Here is an 8,357-nt window from a genome sequence, read left to right as displayed (position 1 = left end):
ATGTATAAAAGATCTCATGTCCTGCAATGGTAAGTGTATGCATGTTTATCTGCTCATGCATAAGATTGTTAATTTTTTTTAATGATATTTGTGTTATGCAATGGTGATAGGCATTAATCGTGTAAGCACATTGTTATTTTGCTAAATACGTAACTGAATTGTAAATGCAAGTTATGAGCATACACCGTACTTAGTCGTAGATATTTAAGAATGTTATGATTGCCCTATATGTTTAGCTGATTTGAGTTCAGAAAATACAGAAAATGAGATACTTATGCTAAGTATCAATGTACGTTGCTTGAAATGCAATGCATATGAAATCAGGCAAAGTACCCATGGTAAGTGAATATGATGCAAAGACATCGTCCAAATAATAATTGAATGTTTATCTATTTTGATGGTTGAAAGCACTGTATGTATCTAGTATATATTGGTTTTGGTTTATCTGTATCGGTATTCTTTATCAAGCTTTCATAAGTTTGACATGTTTCATGAGTTTTCAAGTGAAATATGATGCATATCTATGAGGGTGTACATGACCAAGATCTGGTGATCCAGCTAGGGCAATAAATCTCTGTAAAGATGTGCATTGTCCAATATCAGGTAACCCGCTAAGACAGTAAATCTTTGTGAGAAAATGTATTGTCCAAGAGCAGGTAATCTGACTAAGGCGGAGACTCCCTGTGAGGTGATATATTCCCAAGACCAAATGATCTAGAGTGGAATTTGTTTTTAAAATATGATGATTTTTTTTTATAAACTCAGAGAGTAAATTCTAATATACCAGATTAATGATGTATATTTGTAATTACCCATGTTGATTGTAATATAATGTTTAATATGAGATATTGCATAGTAGAAGTGTGATGATTTATAATTTATATTTCTTGTGTTCAATAATTTGATATTGAATTTTGAGGATAAAATTTCTTTTGGGGGAGAATAACATAATACCCATAAATTTTTTACAGTTATTAAATAAATAAATGATAAAAATAAAAAGCAATATATATAGAGAGAGATATATATATCGAGAATTTATTCAATAACCCTAGTTAAATTTCGTGGACAAAATTTCTTTGAGAGAAAGATGTAAACCTTGCAAATTTTTGATATTTTTATAAGAAATAAAGGCAAATTTATTGCTAAAATATTATTCAAACCTAAGATGAGAATTGTTTATAATTCGAGCTTTAATTTGGATATGAAAAAAATCTCAAACTGAGAATTTATTTTAAATTGGGTTTTCATTTTAAACTTTATTTAATATGAATTTAAGTTGGACTTAATTAGAATTTAATTTAAGTTTCTATTTAGTTAGGATTTGAAATGAGTGTGCATTTAAATTTGAACTCTCATTGAATTTTGATTTCAATTCCTAGAATTTAAATTCAGATTTGGACTTAATTCGAATTGGATTTAATTCAAATTTAATAAATGAATCTCGAATGTCCTAATTGGATTTGGATTTAGATTTGAATTTTCATTTAAATTATAATTAAATTAAATGTCAATTAGGAATTTGAATTATACAATAATTTGAATCCTTGTTGAAATTGAATTTTTATGTAACACCTCTGACTTTTCAAAGCATTTTAATGAATAAAGTAATATTAATGATAGTTTTTATGAGAAAAAATTATAAAAATACAAATTAGTCTAAGTTGAGTGTTATAAGATATTTTATGAAGAATTAAAGTTGATTTTAGTTTGATTTTACTGAATTTTACATTCAAAGTTAAATTTATAAAAAATAGAATTTTAATAGAATAATTGGCAAATTTTGTCAAAATAAAGTCGAATATGATTTCAGATGAATTTGAGTTTAATTTGATATATAGGTAATCTAATTGTATTGAATTATAATTAGGTTTGTATGGATTTGAAATAAAAAATCTAAAATAATATAAAATATTAAATAGGAATTTTATGGAATACAAAACGTGAATTAATGAAGTTTAATAAAATGGTAGAAGTTCATAGGGTGGGGCATCTCCCTATGTGGGCCCATTCTACATGGCACCTCATGCTGTAATTAAATTTAAAAGTTGTAAGTTAAAAATCCTAAAAAGTTATATTTCAAAAGTTTTCTAAAAACAAAACAGGCAAAGAGAGAAAAAATATAGAAATCAAAACTTTCCAAATAAGTAATGTAGTAGTGTTAAGATAAGTGGTTTTGGAACTTATAAAGTTTGGATTGAAAAATTAGGAATTAGGAAGATTTGAAAACAAGAAGAAAAATTATATAAAGGGGCCAAAGATGGGTGCATGCCTCCCTATTGGAATTTTCTAGAGTTTTGCCTATTTTCTCTCTCTTCTGTTATATCTCATTCTCTCTTTTTTCTCTCTTGCTTCTCTCCTTCCTCCTTTATGTTTAGGAGGTTTGAACCACTATTAAAGTTGTATTGGTCAAGGAGTTGAAGCCACACTTTGAAGGAGTTGTGCGAATAAAGTCATCGAACAGATCGTTCCAACTTTTGCATTTACCAATTTTGATGAAACAACGTAGGAGTTATATTCGATACTCATAGACCAGAGCTCATATGCGCAATCATATTCTGAGGCTAGGTTTAAAACCACACATCAATCATCACATATAAGAGATCGGTGTCAGTTCCATCCTATGGAGCATTAGATCGGTTTTCAAAACTGATCATCGATTTCATGAGTCAATTTAAGTATGGATCGATCATGAATATAGTGTGTTGCAAGACTATATATGTGTTGTACATATACATATGTACTGATATGTATATATACATATATGTATGTGAGGGCATAGTATTTTTCAAATATATATATATATATATATATATTTAAAAAATATAGTTTTTTACTGCACTATGGGATTAAATTTAAAAAATCTGGTATATGTGATTAGTCAAATCGATTGTGCAAGGGATCATAGACTGATTCCCTTATATATTAGTTCTGATCAACTTAGGGACAGACTGACCAGACCTCATTGTTTGGGTCGGTTCAGTTCCTAACAAATAATAATAATAATTGTTAAAATCTGTGTAGTGTAGATTTACCAAAAATGTTTCTGAGAAAAACATTTTTGGTGTGAAGGCTTATTTGGTTCACAAAATGGTTGTGTGTATGACTTGTCATTATCGTGATCCTACACTGATGATAAGTAAATCTGAGATATGTAGGGATGTATGATGCGAACATGGGTTCAAACCATAACTAAGATGTAAGATTTGCGAAAAGTGTTTCAAAATGATATTTTTAGAAAATATTTTAAAGATAGCCCATGTATCTTACGAATTTTAAACCTTATGCATACCTCATTTACCCTCGTTATATACTGATATGATTGTGAATATGCATGCATTAAGTTTGCCAGTACAGATAAAAAAATGGAAAAGAACAATTCATGTTGTTTATTTCTAGAAGCCAAACTGGTTTTTGAAAGAACATATGTGTATTTAGCATTTTAAAATCGTTGGTGAGCTTGAATAAACCAAAAGTTGGGGTTTTGTTTAAACTCAATCAGTAAAAATAAAAGAAAACCAGTAATATATAGATTTTTATTTGGAGTTTAGTAAACAAGAAAAAATAGCTTGCATGTGTTAATCATTTCACCTGAGTATGTATTCCTATTTATGCGTGAAAGATCTGACATATGTCTGGTAAATCAATTGTATCTCTCTCATCCGAAAGAGTTTTTATGAAGAGTTTGCGGTGTTGGAAAGCTCATAAAATTTTGCATATAGTGTCAAAGTTTATGCTCTGTTTTCAGATTGTGCACAAAACAATGATAGTCGGAAGAACGAAGCATATACGAGCCTAAATCAATCATATCTCCCTCATCCTGAAGAGTTTTTACAAACAGTTTGTGGTATTAGAAAGCTGACAAAATTTCTCCCATTCTTGAATATTTAATCTTTGTTCTCAAAATGTGCATAGAGCTAGGACAGTCGGAATAGCGAAGCATATATAGGCTTAAGCAAGTCTTAAACCGGCTATGAATCAGTTAAGCAATAATGCATGGAATGAAGGTATGATATGAGATTATATTTTAAAATGCTAAATGAACATGCATATGCAACCTATAATGATGTGCTTATGCAGGTGCTAAGTGCCTAAAGGGGTACGACATAAAAAAACTCATTTTTGTATGCGTCTGATTGAATACACATTGTTATTGAATAAGTAAATGCATGAATGAGTTTGATATGTTACAAATTGCACGTATGACATTATAGCATCTTCGACATTACATTTTGCATCCATGAGCCCAAATTGGAGGCCTGAATCTTATATTAGATTCATTCTATATGTGCATGAATAAATAATAGAATTAATGGATTAAAAGAAAAATCATGTGAACATTAATTTTAATAAAAAGGTAAGCGATACTTTCAACTTTATTGAATATGTTTTAAGCATGAAAGACTTCTCTTCCCCCTCTCGAAGCTAGAAAAAGACCTCCACATTAGCCGTATGGTAGTAGGTCACGAAACTCATGAGTGGAAGTATGATGCATCAGGATAGAGGTGTTGGGAGCTTTCTCTTAACTAGGTCATCCTTTACTCAGGACTGGTGAAAGGTGTCAGATTAGAGCAAAGCAATAAATTGTTTGAATATACCCTCCTAAGTCGTGGTCCTCATTTAAGTAATCCCTATGTAGTTTCCACAGGGCAAAGAAGTGAAAATACTAATTGTTTATGCATTTAGTTAAGCATGACATGCATCATGTAAAAAGAAAACTTAATTAAAGGCAATTAAAGTTACTCATGCATAGAAGATCTTTTGTCTTACAATGATAAATGCATGCATATTTATCTGTTCATGCATAAGATTGTTAATTATTTTTTAATGATATTTTTGTTATGCAATGGTGAGGCATTAATCGTGTAATAATATTGTTATTTCACTAAATACTTAACTGAATTGCAAATACAAGTTATGAGCACACACCACACTTAGTTATGGATATCTAGGGATGTTATGGTTGCCTTATATGTTTCGCTGATTTGAGTGTAGGAAATACAAAAAATGTGATACCTATGCTAAGTATCAATGCACGCTGCTTGAAATGCAATGCATATGAAATCGAGCAAAGTGTTCATGATAAGTAAATATTATGTAAAGGCATCGTGCAAATAATGATAATATGTCTTATATATATTGGTTTTAGTTTATTTGTATCAGTATTTCCTACTAGGCTTTCATGAGTCTGACCCATTTTATGGGTTTTTAAGTGAAATATGATGCATAGTTGCGGATCAGATATGGAATGCTCATACGACATTGGGAGCCCGTCTTTTCCTTTCTTGGGAATAATTTTGAAAAAACATTTGTTAATGTTTTGGATTGAAAACACTGTGATATAAATTCAAAATTATTAAGACTAAAGGAAATTTTAATAGTAAATATTATTCACATCTTAATTCAGTTATAATGATTTATCATACTGTAACCCTTTCAGAATGTTTAACTCGAAGAAAAATATTGTTTTTATGTCTTAAAAATAAAAAAAATCTAAAAAAATTTCGAGTTGAAATTTTGGGGTGTTACAAATACGGACCCCGAAGGTCGGATTAAGGAGAACCCAATGAACAAATCAACAAAGGAAGTGATGTCCATCCTTCTTTCTCTCTTTTGAAAAACCTGGATCGTCGCTCTTGGATTTTTAAACAAAGGAAAGTAATGAGCTTAGTAGTAAATCAATTGGATTATGTAGTTCCTTACGAAAGAATGCCAAACATGTCGAGTAATGTATCAAAACTCCCCACACTAATTGCTAAGTTCTCGTGCTTGTAAGACCAACCAAATGCACGTAGCTTATGCTTCTTTCACTAACCTAGGCATGGTGAGGTGAAGCCCCAATATGAGCTTTCTCATGCTCGTTATGGGCTGGACCCAAAACTCGTATTGGATGGTCAACGTGATGGCCGAAATATGGGAGGCAGATGCACCGACTCTCTCATTTGTAAGAGGGAGCTCTTCATGCCATGGGTGATCAACTTCACATGTGGGTCAAACCATTAACATTGCAGAAAATGTCCAATCCCATTTTTCATTGGGGACATACTTTGTGAGTCCTTCCATTATGGTGTCGGCCGGCACCATGATGCAACTCAAGCTCCTAGATGCACCCTTCTCCAAATTTGGCCTTCTTTTGAAAATTGAAAATTTGGAGGTCAGTTTGGGCATGGAGCTTGTCGACACATGCAGGACACTAGAGGTCCCAGCGAGTTGGGAGCTGTGTGTCACAAGCTGTCCAGGACACCCAATTAGATATCTCTCACACAAACATCATAAAAAAAAAAAAAGGATGACATGAAATTTAGGCTCTGGAGATGCGAGGGGAGATGATGATTTAATAAATGTAACCTATATTTATTGATGTTTGAAAGCCAAGATTTTGGAGAAGGGAAGGGTGATGCATCTGGAGAGGCTAGTGCATTTGGACCTTTTCCAACTACACTCTCATATGAGGATATGGTTGACAACTTCAGTCTCATTACCCATTTTCTTTTACACTGCCGTTACCCTTTCATCTTCTATTCAACAACCCTATGTGCAAGTAGTAGAGCAGGTGGCTCTTGCAATAGAAAAACTGGTTGTGAATTCAGTGACTCTAGGTATGGCTGGCAAACGACCCAGCTTGGGCCATTCAGGCTCGGCTCTTGAGTACACACCATGCTCAGGCTTAGCTCGTGAGCTTGTCACAAGTCGAGCCGAGTCCGAGCTCGACACAAGCCAATCAAGAGCTGGTACTTTTTTTGAAAAAATGTTTTTCAAGTATTTCTTAAAACTGGTTAATATATAAAATATATAATATATGCATAATAAATATAAAATATGTATAATACATGTATAAAACATACATAATATGAAAATTATGTATGAGTTTATATGAGACGAGCTTGTCATATTCATGCTTGGATCATTTAGCTAAACGAGCTGGCTTGTATCTCGGCGCACTGACCTTAATTTTCAAGCCGAGCCTAACGGTGAGCTGCTTGCATTGTGACAAAAGTTTAAAAAATGGCAAAAATCTCGGGGGTCAAAAACTTGGAAGATTTTGAAAATTTTCATAAATCTTGCATTTTTTTGGTGAAATCTCGGCAATAAAAAATATAAAAGAATACTTTTTTATATAAAAAACTCACGATAAATATCTGTTAAAATGGTAAATATCATGATATTTGTCACGGTTTGAAAATCTCGCAAGAAATTACCGTTTTAAACTTTTAAACAATTTCTCGCGATATTATTGCTCAAGATTTTTATAAATCTGGCCATATTTGTTACAGAGGCTGCTTGTCCCGTTTCCCAGCCGTAACTCCACCTGCACGGGATCCTTTCTCATGCTGGGTTGGGTGAAGAACCCAACCAATAAAATAATTGTGGGGCCCATTCTTGATCGCCGGACAAATTATTGTGGGCCATGGCTTTATTTTGACGATGGGACACATTAAGTCATGAGCACGTACTTAATCAAAAATTTTTTTTTTTAATTCCATGCAAAAGCTCCACTTATTTTTGAAAAAATTAAGTCTTATATTTTCTGAAAAGACATGTTGCCCCCAAGTTTAGAGAAACTGTTGCAAAAATGCACCTCAATTATTAACAATGATAAAAGCACCGGCAATGACGTCTCTAAATTGTTCCTCAATTATTAACAAAAATCTAAGCTCAATTATTAAAAAAAAAAAATCCAATTTCCTCTTATCCTAAGTATTGTCAAATATGTATTGGAATGACCATTTTACCCTAAAAACTACTTTAAAAAAAAACATTTATAAAGTCTTCAGTCAAATGAGGCTCTTGTAATCTCTAAGCCCCGGTTAATTTGAAGCTCAACTAGGATGCTATTGTAGACCTGGTTGGGCCACGAGATCTTGATGTCTTGGAGAATTGCTGACTTTAATTTGCCTCGAATCTAAAAATAAAAGGCTCAAATCTAATTGGATCGACGAGTTTGGAGTAGTTGCTCAATGTGGGAATCCGACTGATGCATCTTGACGGGATCCATTATGTGTTCTCGGTAGAAAACATCTGGGATTGTTTTTGTTGATCATACCTTAGAGATATGATCTACAATTATTATTTAGTGAAAAACAAGCTTTGGATCATGTGATTATGACATAAATGTAGGTTTTTTTAAAATCTTCAAAAATGAAGGGCTCACAATGTACCAAAAAAATCTTATTTTTATGTCCAAAAAAACGTGATTCTTATGAAACAAACTATGTTTAATACTTCTATAAGGTCTGATTGAGAAGATGCAACCTACAACTAGGATTTCTATTAGGTGAAAGTATATATATATATACACCAGATTTTCCAATGAAAAACAACTTATAAGGGTATAAGAACAATGGGATTCAGATTCA

The sequence above is a fragment of the Nuphar pumila genome, chromosome 4 (genome assembly GCF_984573655.1).
Source record: "Nuphar pumila chromosome 4, dmNupPumi1.hap1.1, whole genome shotgun sequence".
NCBI lineage: Eukaryota > Viridiplantae > Streptophyta > Magnoliopsida > Nymphaeales > Nymphaeaceae > Nuphar > Nuphar pumila.
Note: the sequence above shows the minus strand (reverse complement) of the source record.